We start from the raw sequence: 15829 nt of genomic DNA, 5'->3' as shown, positions 1-15829 counted from the left end.
GGCCGGCAGCTGCAGCTCCGATTCAACCCCTAGCCTAGGAACTTCCATATGCTGTGGGTACGACCCTAAAAAAAAAGAAAAAAAAAGGCAGGCAATGTGTTCAGTGCCCCAGCAGCCACATCACAGAAATGTCCTTTTGTACGTGTGTTACGATTCCCGGGCTTGAGTTTTCCCTTTGGGTATCACTCCAGGCACAAGGGAGAGTGTGACACACAGTGGTTGGGAAGGAGGGAAAGCAGAAGGGATGGGAGGGGACGATGAGCAGGAAGAGGGAGGGACAGAGGCAAATAGGTGAAAAGAAGGAGGGAGGAGAGGAAGAGAAAAAGCAGGAGGGGTTGAAGAGAGGAAGGTTTTTTTGTTTGTTTGTTTGTTTGTTTGCTTTTTATGGCTGCAGGTGCGGCATATGGAGGTTCCCAGGTTAGGGGTTGAATCGGAGCCAGAGCTGCCGGCCTACACCACAGCCACAGCAACACAGGATCCGAGCTGTGTCTGCGACCTACACCACAGCTCATGGCAACACCGGATCCTTAACCCACTGAGCGAGGACAGGGATCAAACCTGAGTCTTCACGGATACTAGTCGGGTTCATTACACCACTGAGCCATGATGGGAACTCTGGATGAGTTATTCTTTACAGTAACCAACACCCTCTAATATAGCCTTTCCATAGGCTGTGCAGGGGAGGGGAGGTGTACAGAGAATTCCCTGAAAGCAGACGCACGAGGCAAGTAGAGCAGAACGGTCATTTGTTTTGCATTTAAACTGCATTTTAGACCATCTCTCCCAGATCTTAGCATGACTCATGTCTTATCTTTATGGTCTCAGCTCAACTGCTCCCCTCTAGAGAGAACTTTCCTGACTGCCTCAGTGTTCTTTATGCCACCTTCGTATTTTATTTTCCTGATGGTCCAGGTGCTCATCGGAAATTATTTAGATACTTGTGGATTGGTGGTTGGTTCCCCTGTGTGGTGTTTATCTTGCACAACTAGAATTTAAGCTCCATGAGAACAGATAACTTATAAAACTTACGCCACGGGTGTGGCATATGGAGGTTCCCAGGCCAGGGGATGAATCAGAGCTGTTGCTGCTGGCCTACACCACAGCCACAGCAACGTGGGATCCAAGCTGTGTCTGCGACCTATATCACAGCTTCTGGAAATGCTAGATCCTTAACCCACTGAGCAGGGCCAAGGATCGAACCTGCGTCCTTGTGGATACTGGTTGGATTCATTGCTGCTGGGCCATAATGGGAACTCACAACGTCTATATGTTGTTCACTGTTGAATGTCCAGTGTCTAGAAGAGCGCCTGGCACACATCTATTGAATAGATGGATGAATGAATGAATGAATTGAATGTCTACTCCAGAGACCGTTGGAAACAGACTCCTGAGTATTTCTGGGAAGTAACCAGGAGTCACAGCAGGTTCGAATCGGGATGCTGGTCAGTCCTCGGAGCCCACATGCTCCTTTACAGATGAAGGCGACGTGGGGACCTAGGAAGATAAGACCTGGCCCACAGGACCCCGTTGAGGTTCTGTGGCCCCAGCTGTTTCCAATTCCTGAGGCGGCCCTCAAACCACAGTTTCAAAATAAAGGCAAAATCAGACAGAGCACCAACCAGAGTCATCGTCTCGAGGGTGAATAACGGTCTGTCTGCTCTCCCGCAGCTGACATTAATCAAGGCGAGACCATCGGACACCAAAAGCAAACAAGCGGGTCCCTCTTTCTGAGCTTTCGGCCAAGGCCCGTCTCCTCTTCTGGGTCCCTTCATCCCTCACTCAAAGTTAGCGTAAGTAGGAAGAGTCTGAAGAGTTCACCACCTCCTGGGCGTGACACTACGTGTTTTATATTCTCCGTCTCCAGGAGGAGACCCTGTTACCCCCCACCCCCAATTTATAGGAGAATTTAGGCTGAAAGATGTTAGGAATTTGCCTGAGGTCATGCAGCTAAGAATGATGGAGCTTGAGTATCAGCTCAAAAAATTTTAATTTTTTGAATAAATAATGCATTCATAGCATCCAAAATTTGAAAAATACATATAGATTTACTTAAAGAGAACCAAACTTCCCCCTAGCTACCCCCATCCACAGATGACCAATATAATGTTTCTTGAGGATTTTTCTATAGATACATTATGCACACGTAAGTCAATAGAGGGGTGTGCGTGTGCGTGTGTGTGTGTGTGTGTGTGTGTGTGTGTGTGTCCGCGCATGTGTGCATGCAAGCACATACAGACATTCTTTGGAAACTCCTTTTTTTTCTTTTTGCTTTTCAGGGCTGCACCTATGGCATATGGAAGTTCCCAGGCCAGGGGTTGAATTGGAGCTGCAGCTCCAGCCATAGCCACAGCCACAGCAACGCAGGATCCGAGCCACGTCTTCAACCTATACTACAGCTCACGGCAATGCCAGATCCTTAACCCAACTGAGCAAGGCTAGGGATCGAACATATATCCGCATGGATACTAGTTGGGTTCATAACCCGGTGAGCCACAAGGGGAACTCCCTCCTTTGTAACCTTTTGCTGTGGAAAATGATGAATGTATACCAAAGCAGATGGAATCCTATGGTGGAATCTCATGTTGCTATTTCTTTGCTTCAAGAAGTGTCAACTCAACAGACCTGTTTTGTGAGTTCCCATCGTGTCGCAGTGGAAACAAATCTGACTAGTATCCATGAGGATGCAGGTTCATCCCTGGCCTGCTCAGTGGGTCAGTGATCTGTTGTTGCTGTGAGCTGCAGTGTAGGTGTGGCCCTAAAAGGAAAACAAAAACAAAAACAGGCTTGTTTTAGCCACACCTCACCTGTTCCCTCCCAAACATCATAGCATTTCATCCGTAAATATTTCTCTGTGTATATCTAAAGGATGAAGACTTTTAAAACATTTCCAAAACACAATAACCATAACGTAAAAATTTGCAATGTTTCCTTAATAACATAAGACATCCAGGCAGTATTCGGATTTCCAATTGCTTCATAAATGTCAGCCTTTTTAAAAACTTTATTTGAATCAGGATGCAAATAAGATGCACATATTGTGGTTGTTGATATGTCTTTTAAGTCTCTTTTAATCTAAAGATTCTCCCTCTACTCTATGTCCTTATGATGGATTTGTCGATAAAATTATTTGTTTGTCCTGTTGAATTCCAACAGTCTAGATTAGGTAAGAGGGGGCAAAAATCCCTTTTACACAAATAATACCATAAAATTCATAACTGTTTTGTACTTTTTTCACGTAACGGATGTGGTAAATCCATTTGACAAATACTTGCTGAGCGCCTAACACTTTTCTGTGTGCTGGAGATGAAACAGCATGTAAAGCAAACAGACCAAGAGAACAACCTGGGGATGGAGACGGACAAATGTAAATAAGTAAATAAACGGACACAGCATTGGACAACTGTATTATCAGAAGAATAAAGCAGGGAAAGGCTAGAGGCTGCGTGAGGAGGCTGCACGTTTAGGAAAGCCTCTCGGAGAAGATGGCATTTGAACAAATGCTGAAAGCAGGTGAGAGGCTGGGTCATGAGTCTCTCTGTTGGAACAGCATTTTCAGAAGAGAAACAGCAAGTACAAAGGCCACGTGTACCCTAGAGAAGCAAGCCTTTAGTCCAGGAGATGCAAACAATTCTCCCTCAGTGTACTTTTCCTCTTTTGCCTTTTGTATGGGGACTCTTTTGCCATTTAGGAAATTTGACTTTTAAAAATGTAGTCATCTAGGAGTTCCCACTGTGGCTTAGTGGATTGAGAACTTGACAGGGAGTTCCCGTTGTGGCTCAGTGGTTAATGAATCCAACTAGGAACTATGAGGTTTCGGGTTCAACCCCTGGCCTCGCTCAGTGGTTTGAGGATCTGGTGTTGCCATGAGCTGTGGTGTGGGTCGCAGACATAGCTCGGATCTGGTGTTGCTGTGGCTGTGGCATAGGCCAGTGGCTGCAGCTCTGACTGGACCCCTAGCCTGGGAACCTCCATGTGCTGAGGGCTTGGCCCTAAAAAGACAAAAAAAAAAAAAAAAAAAAAAAAAAAAAGGAATTCCCGTTGTGGCTCAGTGGTTAACGAGTCCAACTAGGAACCATGAGGTTTCAGGTTCGATCCCTGTCCTCGCTCAGTCAGTTAAGGATAAGGTGTTGCCTCAAGCTGTGGCGTAGTTTGCAAATGTGGCTCAGATCTGGCGTTGCTGTGGCTGTGATGTAGGTCTGCAGCTGCAGCTCTGATTCGACCCCTGGCCCTGGAACTTCCATATGCTACAGGTGTGGCCATAAAAAGAAAAAAAATTTTTTTTAATGCGGTCATCTTTATACTTTCTCTTTTGTGGCTCCTGGGTTCTGTGTCAAATTTAAAATAAGCCTGGATTTTGAGTCCCCATATTATTTCATGGCCCAACATGGCCTGGGTTTAATTACAGTTCTAAATGACCACAGAATCTCAGTGGTTGAACACAAAGCTAATTTCTTGCTCACACCATCTGTCCAGGGCAAACCAGCTCAGACTACTTTCACTCAGGGACCCAGGCTCTGGGTTCATCCACCATCGCTGTCAGGAGGACGAGTTGTAGCAAAGTGCACACCAGCACTTGCAGGCTTTTGCTCACATTTCATTGGCTAAAGCTCTACCTGCAGCCCACCTGAGCTCAAGGTGGTGGGCAGGGCAAGGTCAGGTATACGCAGCAGGGGACAGGACCATGTGTGAACAGACCCTGAGAGTCATTAGACCACCTTGCTCAAGTCAAGGGGAAGGAGCTGTTCTATTAAGCCCAACTCTCGGACTTTCCTGAACTCGCTCACAAGCAAAGTCGTGTAATACAGACACACTCCTAGACCCAGTTGATGGGTGTCTGTGGCCAGTCCGAGAATCTGTACAAGACAGATTCTGCTCAGACAGAGAGAGGCACTTAGTCTCTCACAAAGCTCCTGGTTTCCACTGCCTCCACGGCTTCCATTATTTCCACTGCTTGGATGGCCTCCACGGCCTCCACTGTCTTCATTGCCTCGAATCCTTCCATGGCTTCCACCGTCTCCATTGCTTCCACTGCCTCCACAGCCTTCACTGCCTCCACTACTTTCACTGCCTCCATTACCTCCCCTGCCTCCATGGCCTCCATTACCTCCCTTGCCTCCACTGCCTCCACTGCTTCCATGGCCTCTGTTACTTCCATTGTTGTCCATGGCCTCCTTTGCCTCCATTTATTCTATTGCTTCCACCACTTCCAGTGCCTCCACTGCCTCCATGACCTCCATTGGCCTCCACTGCCTTCATTGCTTCTACTGCTTCCACCACTTCCATTGTCCTCCATGGCTTCCATGGCTTCCTTTGCTTCTGGCATGAAGAGGCTGTATCCTTCCTACTTCAGGAGCCAAGGGGACACGATTTCCCCTGGCTACATTCACTTTTTTGGATGAGACATCTGGAACCAATGCATAAATTAATGCTGGTCATTTTCAGATAAAAATAAATAATCCATATTCTACAGCTTCAGAGAAAGGTGCTATTTGTTTAGATGATGGATTTTTTGCAGATTTAGCGAAGCCCATGGATCTTGGAACTTTCAACATAAACAATGAGGAAACCAAAATAAACCCTTACGGAGCAGAAGAGATAGGAACATTTTCTTCAGCATGAATCATGAGCTAATGATTGTTTCTAAAAATGTAAACGGAATTAATACATGCTCAGTCAGCAGCTAGAGAGGAGGAAGAGCCCAGTACCTGCCTTGTGTCCAAATATAGGACAGAGAATATTGATTTTTCTGCTTGCTAGAACACAATCTCTCTCAAGTTACCTGCAGTAAAGGGAGCCTCTATCGAGGATACACGTGAGTAATAAGAGAAACAGGGATCTTGTGGGTGCCTCAGCTTGGAAACAGCATCACCCAAACGTTGATGGAAAGAAACCATATCTAGAGCAACCCAGGCTCTCGCCCAACAGCAAGAGAGGGATTCGACATAAAAGAACTCCAGAGGACGGGTTCCCATGGTGGCTCAGCGGTTATTAAACCCACTAGTATCCACGAGGACATTGGATCAATCCCTGGCCTCGCTGAGCGGGTTAAGGATCTGGCATTGCTGTGAGCTGTGGTGTAGGCCACAGACATGGCTCGGATCTGGTATTACTGTGGCTGTGGTGTAAGCTGGCAGCTACAGCTCCCAATTCGACCCCTCATCTAGGAACTTCTGTATGCTGCATGTGCAGCCTTAAAAAGAAAAACAAACAAATAAACTACAGGGAAAATTGGGGCTCTGAGTGCGGATGCCTTGCTGAGAAGGGTAGCGGTGGGAACCCTCTTCATACCTGGACTCCACACATCATACTCCACAAATTGAGTGCTCACAGCCCACTGTAAGGAAAGGCACTAATCCAAGACCATGGTCTTTTGGGGGATCCAGGCCCCGTATTCACTGAAGAGACAGGGATGGTAAGAAAAGAGATGTTACATGACTCTTACCTCATTAGAATATGAGAGCGTGAAAAAGACAAATCTCAGTTGTGGATGAATCAGTCTAAAAACAATTGTTAAAAAAAGACGGTGGCAGATGGTATTCTTATATTCTTTCTTCCTCACATGGGCTCTTCCTGTTTACTGGGCTCACTGATTGAGGATTCCTCCCTGGGGTCCCTCCTGGTGGGAGGGCTGCCCATTGAGGTCAGGACTCATCATGTGACTTGCTTTGTCCAGTGAAATGTATGCACTATCTTCCCAGATGACTAGGCTTAAGAGCCTTGGCACAGGTTTTTTTTTGTTCCCCTCTGCCACGAGATTAAGACGGGGGCCCTCCCCCAGCCTATGCCTCAGAAGAGCCCGGAGTGAAAGTTGATGTGCCGCCAATATGTATATGAGCACGAAATAGATATCTGATGGTGTAAGGCACTAGGATTTTGGAAGCCAGGTCTTATTGCAACATAATGTAGCTCAGGCTAATGGATACAGATTCCAGGACCAGAAAAGTGGTGCTGATCTAGCAAAAACCCCAACATCGAGAACACATTGCCTAAAATAAGAAAAATGGACCAAATGAACTGGTGGTTCTAGTTAAGAAGCAGGGGAAACAAAACACGGGTAACATTGCATTTGCTTTTATTGCCTGTGCTTGACAAGGAGTACAAGAAAGAGAGAAGCTCCAAAAAGATTTCCAGTTAAGTTAGAGTCGAAAGAGAAATAGGTGAGGAGTTCCCGTTGTGGCTCGGTGGATTAAGAACCTGACTAGTACCCATGAGGATGCGTGTTCGATCCCTGGCCCTGTTCAGTGGGTTAAGGATCTGGCATTGCTGTGAACTGTGGTGTAGTTCGTAGACATGGCTCTGATCCTGAGTTGCTGTGGCTGTGGTGTAGGCCAGCAGCTGTAGCTCTGATTGGACCCCTAGCCTGGGAACCTCCATATGCAGTAGGTATGGCCATAAAAAAAAACAAAGAAAGAAAGAAAGAAAAAAGAAGGGGAAGTAGGGGAAATCTAGATATCCCCAAGGTAACAGAGTCAGAACAAGACGAGAAAGGGGTGTAAAGAGGGTGCTGAGATAGGGAACCTGGGTGAAAGCTGATTCGGAAGGAATGGATCCCTAAATCCCCTCATTCGCCCTCCACCCCTGGGCCATCTCTTCTTTGCCTCTCTGGAGAGGGTAAAAGAGCAGGTCAGGGGACAGGGAGATGGTGGTCACAGTTGCGGGTACAAGCATGTGTGTCTACTGAACATTGAATGGGGAGACTCCAGCCATTTTCTCCCATTCACTTCTAAGATCACTGATGGCCAGATCCTTTCTCTCCAGCCAGGAGACGAAAAGACGATGGAGAATCTCAACAGCACAACAGGAAACATCCTAAGATACTGACATTGGGGTCCCCCAAAAAATGGTCCACTGAGATCACACGATAGTGTGACGATCAAGTCCCTATCATCAACTCAGAGCTTCTTAATAGCCTTTTATTCCTTAGCTCTTAAACTCTGTGCCTAGGATGGAGACACACACACACGCACACACAATATTAATAGCCTCAGAGACACAAGATTTATCATCCATGACATAAGAATGAAGTTTTTTGAAAAAGGTTAATTCAGACATTTGAAGATCGAAAAAGAGCTCTTAGATATGCAAATCAATGGCAGAAACAACAAACTCAACGGAAATTAAATTTGAGGAAATCTCCCAGAAAGTAGTCAAAAACACAAGATGAAAAAATGAGAGTGAAAAAGAATAAAACTAAAGGACCAGGTGGTCCAACACTAATATTTAATAGGAATTCCAGAAACATACTAGAGAAAAGGGGCGGGAAGTCACCAATAAAATGACTGAAGAATATTCTTCAAGCCAAAGGACTGGAGTGGCCAGAGTCTATTGAGATTCATACCAAAGCGCATGTGAAACCACAAGTTCCAGGAAACATTAGAAGATCCTACACATTTCTGGGGGGAAGACACAGATCTCACAAAGGGTTGGCATTCATGGCTTTAGACGTCTCTGAAAAGACAATCAAGGCAAGAAGATATTCTTTTTTTTTGTTTTTGTTTTGTTTTGTTTTGGTTTTGGCCACACCCTCGGCATGTGAAAGTTCCCGGACCAGGGATTGAATCCGATCTTTTTCCAAGACCCCTGGTTCCCACTACTGTCTGTAAATTGTCACATTTGGGAGGGGTTCTTGAAAGTTCCACAGACATTTGAAGAAATGTATAAATAAAATCTACTTTGAGGACTTAAAAAAAAATTTTAAAAATTCAGGCCAGGGATCGAATCCAAGCCACAGCCGGGACCTACAGCTGCAGCAATGCTGGATCCTTAACCCGCTGCTCGGGGCCAGAGATGGAACCTGCACCTCTGCAGTGATTCCAGTCACCACAGAGACAATGCTAGATGCTTAACCCACTGCACCACAGGGGGAACTCTGAGGCAAGAAGATATTCTAAAGATAAAACAATATCTGACCTATTATTCTCTATCTGGTAAAACTTGAGTTTGAGTTAAGTATGAGAGTCACTCAAAGACATACAAAGCCTCAGCAATGAGGTCCTAGTATATGGCACAGGGAACTACATCTGTCTTGGGATAGAACATGATGGAAGATAGTATAAGAAAAGGAATATATATATATATATATATATATGACTGGGTACTTGCTGTACAGTGGAAACTGGCACAACATCGTGAATAAACTATACTTTAATAAAAAAATTTTTCAAAAAAACAAGTGCTTATAATTACATTAAAAATAGGCATTCCTGGAGTTCCCGTTGTGGCACAGCGGAAATGAATCCAAGTAGGAACCATGAAGTTGCAGGTTCGATCCCTGGCCTCACTCCGTGGGTTAAGGATCTGGCGTTGTTGTGAGCTGTGGTGTAGGTCACAGACGAGGCTCGGATCCCACATTGCTGTGGCTCTGGTGTGGGCTGGCAGCAACAGCTCCGATTCAATCCCTAGTCTGGGAACCTCCATGTGCTGTGGGTGCAGCCCTAAAAGGACAAAAGACAAAAAAAAAAAAAAAGAAAAAAGAAAGAAAGAGGCATTCCTATTGTGGCTCAATGGGTTAAGATCCTGTGAGGATTTGGGTTTGATTCCTGGCCTCACTCAGTGGGTTAAGGATCCAGCATTGCTATGGATGTGGTGTAGGTCACAGTTGCGCTCCAATTCGACCCCTGGCCTGGGAACTTCCATGTGACGCAGATGCAACCTTAAAAAGAAAAGAGATAATTTTTAACATTAAAAAAAAAGACCTCTTACATCATTTTGCAGGAAGCTCCTAGAAGCACTCCACCAAAATGAGCAAGTCCCGGAAGAATGAAGAGGAATCCCACACAGAGAGAGGCAAAGGGCTTCCCTAGGATGATGAAGGGAGCTCCCAGATGACCAGACAGAGGCGACCCCGTTAGCACAGGGGCACCGTGCTATGACCTGGGGGTCATCAGAACGTCCCCATGGCCACCTCTGGAAACCAGTGCCCTGTTGAGCTCATTTGACTTGTCCTGTCCATGTCCCGAGGAAGCACCATCTCCTCCTCTGTTACCTACACTCCACCATTCACCCCATAGGAATGTTCTCTTTGGCTCAGGTACCCCTGGGAGCTGGGTAGGCTTGGTGAGTTTGGACCCAGAAAATCTCTGCAGCCTACTCACCCAACCAACCACGTGGTCGCTGGGACCCAGGAACTGTTCCACAACCAGGTGTTTCAACCACGTGAGTACAGGGTTCCCCAAAGTCTTATATCCTGAACTTTCCAGAAGGGCCTCTTTCCATTCACTCAGGGAATCTTGACCCAGAAATTCCACTGAATTTATCTTCTCCTGGGAACCTAGGGTTAGTATTTTTATTTATTTTTTATTTTATTTTATTTTTTCCCCCTTTTCCAGCTGAACCCAGGGCGTATGGAGGCTCCCAGGCTAGGGGTCAAATTGGAGCTGTAGCTGTGACCTACACCACAGCCATGGCAACACCAGATCTGAGCCCGTGTCTGCAACCTACACCACAGCTCACAGCAACGCCAGATCCTTAACCCACTGATCGAGGCCAGGGATCGAACCAGCATCCTCATGGACAACTATGCCTGGTTTTTAACCTGCTGAGCCACAATAGGAACTCCTAACTTCTTGATTATACATCTTTACATTTCATTTAAGAAAATAAAATTGCCACCCGAAGCATCTGCCATGAAGTATCTCCCTCAGCATATGTTAGATTATAATAACAAAAGATTCATGGGAAAGAGAAATTTGAATGACTCTGACCCTGTGGGGGCATTTTTCCAACCAGATTCACTGGAATGGCAAAAAAACAAAAAAAAAAAGAGTAGGAATTAAAAGGTCCTGGAATTTGCCATTAAATCATGCAATGTTTAGAGCTGTGAGGAATTTTACCACTGCCCAGTCTAAGCCCCTCACTTTTATAGGAGGGATGGGGGCCCCAGGAGGGAAGTGACCCACCCACGGGCATGAGACAGAGGCCGGGTCCATTATGGGCCAGAGTCCAGGTGTCCTGTCTCCTGCCCCCCAGCCCGGGGTTTGTCCTGGACACCATGGTCTTATCAGGGAAGGAGCAGTGATTTCCCAAGAAGGCTCCTGCCTTGCAGACCGTGAGAACAGGATTTCCTAGACGAAGCAAAGCAAATGGCCACAGCCTGTGAGGCTGACATGAGTGCAGCCTCCTCCCCCGAGAGAGTGGACGTGGTGGGCCACCTACTGGTCCACCCGTTGTGCACGTCTGCTCCGGACTTAGAGACTGTGTGTGTGTGTGTGTGTGTGTGTGTGTGTGTCACATCTAACACACAGTATGTGCTCAGAGGTTGGTACCATTATTTTTTTTATCTTTTTCGGGCTGCACCAAGGCATATGGATGTTCCCAGGCTAGGAGTCGAATCCAAGCTGCAGCTGTGACCACAGCCACAGCAACACCAGATCTGAGCCATGTCTGCAACCTACACCTCAGCTCATGGCAACACCAGGTCCTTAGCCCACTGAGCTAGGCCAGGGATTGAACCCTCGTCCTCATGGATCCTAGTTAGGTTCATTACCGCTGAGCCACAGCAGGAACTCCTGGTACTATTAATATCATCTGCTTAGGAGAAGCCACAAGCATTCAGGGCCTAAAAACATGGCTAGTCTGGGTCAGGAAAGAAAGAAAGAAAGAAGAAAGGAAAGAAAGGAAAGAAAGGAAAGAAAGGAAAGAAAGGAAAGAAAGAAAGAAAGAAAGAAAGAAAGAAAGAAAGAAAGAAAGAAAGAAAGAAAAGAAAAGAAAAGAAAAGAAAGAAAAGAAAGAAAGAAACAGCCCTGACCTAGCCCTGTCTCATGTGTCAAGTTGAAGGCAAACCCGCCTCCTTGCCGAAGCAGTGCATGTGGATGTGTGCTTGTCCACCCCCTCACAGAGCCTCCACGGACACGCCAGAGAGGAGGGCTGATGACAGTAAAGGAAGACTGTTGTCCCTTAACCCCCAGGTACACCCCTTTGGTGGCAGGGGTACATCAAGGGCCAGCCTCTGCGGCAGCCTGCAGACAATGAACGTACCAGCCAAAGAAGCAGGTCCCTGCTCCTCACTCGGCCGCGTAGCCACCACGGGAGAGACATACAGGAATGAAGAGGGATTCATGGAATCAGAACAGCATCAGAGAAACTAAAAGGAAGCAAATCTGAATGGCAGACAAGGGACAGAGGACTTTAGGAGAAGGATCAGCAAAGCCTCCAGGAGTTCCGATCATGACTCAGCGAGTCAAGAACCCAACTAGTATCCATGAGGCAGGTTCTATCCTGGCCTCGCTCAGTGGGTTAAGGAACCGACACAAGTTGCAAGGTAGGTCTCAATGTGGCTCGGATGAGGCGTTGCTGTGGCTGTGGTGTAGGCCGGCAGCTGTGGCTCCAATTTGATCCCTAGCCTGGGAACCTCCATATACTGCAGGTATAGCTGTAAAAAGAAAAAAGAAAAAAAAAAAAAAGGAAAAAAAACCCTCCAGAAAAAGGAAGAGAGGCCCCAGGCTTTGAGAATATGGGTGGTAAAGCGTTTTGTACCCAATTCTATGTGTCTCGGGGGAGGGGATCCCCACACCACCAAGCAGCTCTGTGACACCATCCAAGAATCCTGCAATTCAGTTTGACTCTGAGACTATCTACCTGGAGGCAGAATCCGATCTCACAGCTAAGGGCTCACTTCCGAAGCCAACTACAGTTCCAGACTGTGCTCTGTGTGTCTAACCCAAGAGCTGCATATGGAAGGCTCCCTTCACCCCCTTCTTGGGCTTGATTAATCTGCCAGAGCAGCTCAAGGAACCTAGAGCAGCATTTTTTTTTTTAACTAGATCTCATCTCTGTTCTAAAAGGATGTAAGGAAGACCGGGCAGATGGAAGATGCCCAGGGCAGGGGTTGGGAGAGGGCTCGGGGCTTCCATGCTGGGGTGCACCCCCTTCCCCAAACCCTCTTGTGTCCACCGCCTGTAAGTTTTTTAAACCCTGTCCTTTGGGATTTTCCTGGAGGCTCCATCATATAGACACGACTGAGTACATCTTCGCCCTTGCCATCTCCAGCCCTTCTGCCCTCCGCAGAGGTCAAGGTGGGGCTGAAAGTTCTGATCCCTATCACATGATCAGCTCCACTCCCCATCTTTTGGGGAGTAACAGTCAAATGACAAAAGATGCCATTCTCTCATTGTTTAGGGAATTCCCTGGGTTCAAGGTGTTCTGTGTGTGTGTCTTTCTTATTCTAAATTACAAAGACCACGTGGGTTTGGGTCTCTGGTGACGCCCCCTGACAGCCTCTCCTCCCTACCCCAACCGGGTCACCGTCTTCCTTCTGCTCACACTTCTCAAGTGGCTTCAAGGCCAGTTTTCTCTGAAGCTCACTGTTGGCCAGTGTCTGGTTTTCAGCAGCCCCAAGACCCTCTAAAAGATGAGGTGTCTGCCTTCAGGTTGCATTTCCTAAATTAGGAGGGTTTAAGCTGGATGAATAGGACGGGACAAGGAACACCATCCAAGCTGGGCAAGAAAGTGAGAGGTCATATTTGACAGGAAGGATTGATCCCACCCCCCAGGAAGAAACCATACTCACAGCTGGTGGGGCTCTGGGGACCTCACCTGGCATTTTGAAGCCATCCTGCAATTGTCTTGTTTTCATAAGCCCCCTTCCCCGCTTCTCATAGCTACTTCCCCATCCCCCGTGGTTGCCTTCCCTACTTCTGGCCTCCCTTTCTCTGAACCCCACACTCCACAGGTAACCAGCACTCCCTGGCCCCCCATTTTCCTTCAGGGACTCCTACACATCAGAGCTTTACCATCCTCCTCTCAGATGGGAGAGGGCATCTTTCCCCCATGGAATGGATCCACCCACGGGGCCGGGCTGTGCAGTTTCTGTGAAATGCTGGGCCTGGGTACCAACAGCCTCTGCTTCCAAGAGACCTGGACTCAGGCAAACCAGCAGTCTCCTGGCTTTTGCCGTCCACCTTCCCCTTGCTTTGCTCCTGAGTCCAAGTCTCTGTCAGGCTCTCTTGTCCCTTGGGATGAGTTTTCTTCTGGGAGAGTCCTCAATCACTTAAAAACAAGTTTAAGGAGGAGTTCCCATTGTGGCTCACTGGGTTAAGAACCCAACTAGTGTCCATGAGGATGCTAGTTCAATCCCTGGCCTCAATTAGTGGGTTAAGGATCTGGCGTTGTGGTGAGCTGTGGTGTAGATCGCGGATGTGGCTTGAATCCCATGTTGCCGTGCCTGTGGGGGCTGCGGCTCCAATTTGACCCCTGGGAACTTCCATATGCCACAGGTGTGGCCCTAAAAAAAAAAAAAAAAAAAAAAAGTTTGTTTGAGGAGTTCCCTGGTAGCTCTTTGGGTTAAGGAGCCGGCATTGTCACTGCTGAGGTGCAGGTTTGAGCCTTGGCCTGGGAATTTCTGCATGTCTCGGGCATGGCCAAAAAAAATGAGTTTGGGGAAGATCTGCCTTACCTGGTCATCCTCAGGCAGGTCTACACTTCCCACACTCAGGCTCAAACTGGGACCCGCAGCACAGGTGCAGAGACCAAGGGCCATCTTGGCACAGGTCTGTACTTGGCCTCACAGCCTAGGGTCAGGGTGGTGGGGAGGAGGGTTCTCCTACCCATAGACAGTTGTGCTGATATTTGGGGTCAGACTGAGGTCACGCATGTCCCCCACTGCCAGAAGGGCTGGCATTGCCATCTCCGTCCAGAACACCCATCTGTTATCTGCAGCAACAGTGGCTTCTGTTCAGCAAGTCACCCCAGAGCCTCCCTTGGGAGCAGAGATGTGGGTTCTGGAGCCACGGCTGGAGGACCTGTTGGGTTACTGCAGGGCAGGGCAGAGCAAGGCAGGAGCTCTGGACAATACAGAGCTGTCTTGACAGCCCAGGGCTCCGGGAAGGGCGCTGCCAATGGTGAGTTTTTATTGAGCAGCATGGGAAGCAGCAAGCCCTCCCTTAGGCCTTTTTTTTTTTTTTTGGAGACGGAGAAAGAGGGTTGATGCTTTGGGGAAAGATAAAGTGGAAAATATGCTTCTCATTATGCTATGCGGAGGCAGATGAGGAGGGTCAGGCCCGGGGTTCTGAGGCAGTGGCTTGAGCACCGATTTCCTCCAGTGGGGCCACTGCCTGAATCAAGCACATTCCGGAGAATCTGACACCCTAAATCTCAGGGCATGGGAACGAGAGGCCTGGGGAGTGCAGGGTTTATCTCACCACCTCTTTTCTTTCCCTTCCTCTTAATCTTTCCCCACCCCAGCGTCCCCCACGCCCACCGTCTGTTTTCCTGCGTCCCCAGTCGTCCAGACTCGTGCCTTCTGGCTGCCCTGCCTCACACCCTGTCTCCCGAGCGCTGCGGCTTCACATCCCGGCCCCCGGGCCATCCGTGCCAGGGGCTGCCCAGAAGGCAGACAAATCAGAGGCATCTCTGCACGGCGTCTCCCCTGCATGTTGGGGCCCGCGTCCACCATCTGCTTTCAATGAAGTGTGGGTTTCGGTACATATTATGGAAACAGGAACGGAAAAACCATCGGGGTCCCTCCTGCAAAAACAATCATTATCCACTGAAACGGGCTCTTAGCAACTTCCCGGTGGAGAGCACATCGCTGTTAATGAAGAGGAATTCAGACAGAGATTCTGGCGGGGCTGGTAGGGCTGGGCAGACAGGAGAGGGGAGAGGAGGAATGTTTTCACCAGCCAGGGGGAGGGTGCCCGAGTGCAGCGAATGGAGCAATCCCGCAGTCAGGGCTGTGCAATCCGACACCAGCCCCCAGCCGCCCAGTTTCTTTTGGACTCCAGAACGTGGCTGGCAGGGCCACCGTGCCAGGAGGTGGGCTGAACGGCCAGAGCAGCACCCGCCCTCAATCAGAGCAAGCTCTAGAAAGACCTGTATTGGATGGGCCTGGCCT

At 48.1% G+C, this 15829-nt stretch overlaps 1 protein-coding gene across 1 annotated transcript in view; it reads right to left on the bottom strand.

Moving 5' to 3' along the window:
• The window catches only part of MTPAP (mitochondrial poly(A) polymerase), a 105511-nt gene continuing 92146 nt past the window's right edge, over positions 2465 to 15829 (bottom strand). The window contains exon 11 of the transcript XR_002336108.1: positions 2465 to 5404. The gene's annotated coding sequence lies outside the window, so the exon portion shown is untranslated. The remainder of the gene's footprint in view (positions 5405 to 15829) is intronic.

Source organism: Sus scrofa, chromosome 10 (assembly GCF_000003025.6).
Source record: "Sus scrofa isolate TJ Tabasco breed Duroc chromosome 10, Sscrofa11.1, whole genome shotgun sequence".
NCBI classification, from domain to species: Eukaryota; Metazoa; Chordata; class Mammalia; order Artiodactyla; family Suidae; genus Sus; species Sus scrofa.
This window is presented reverse-complemented; position numbering and strand designations above follow the sequence as displayed.